This window comes from Pollicipes pollicipes, unplaced genomic scaffold, assembly GCF_011947565.3.
Source record: "Pollicipes pollicipes isolate AB1234 unplaced genomic scaffold, Ppol_2.1 Scaffold_4002;HRSCAF=4701_pilon_pilon_pilon, whole genome shotgun sequence".
Taxonomy (NCBI): Eukaryota; Metazoa; Arthropoda; class Thecostraca; order Pollicipedomorpha; family Pollicipedidae; genus Pollicipes; species Pollicipes pollicipes.
The window spans coordinates 23,567,454-23,567,698 of NW_023596420.1; the positions used below are offsets into that span (position 1 = coordinate 23,567,454).

Consider the following 245-nt stretch of genomic DNA (forward strand, 5'->3'; position numbering starts at 1 on the left):
CATTTTTAGCCTTTTATTATAAGTCGTTAGTTCTAGTGAGATGCTGAAACCTGGAGCATTTTCAACACGGCGGACAGCACAAAGCCAGTACCATACACAACTCAAAGACCAATATATTCAGAATCCCATTAATATAACCTTCCCATGTCCTGCGAACGACAAATTTGAGCCCTCGGACCTGCCATAAAACAAATAAAATACTACGCTGATATGCAAACGGATTTATGAGAACCACCTAAAACATC

The 245-nt window shown here is 39.6% G+C and overlaps 1 protein-coding gene across 1 annotated transcript in view; it reads right to left on the reverse strand.

Annotated features, from left to right (window-relative positions):
- LOC119093877 (glycogen phosphorylase) overlaps positions 1-245 on the reverse strand; it is a 19,295-nt gene continuing 19,050 nt past the window's right edge. The window contains exon 15 of the mRNA XM_037216891.1: positions 1-245. This exon is cut by the window's right edge and continues 508 nt beyond it. The gene's annotated coding sequence lies outside the window, so the exon portion shown is untranslated.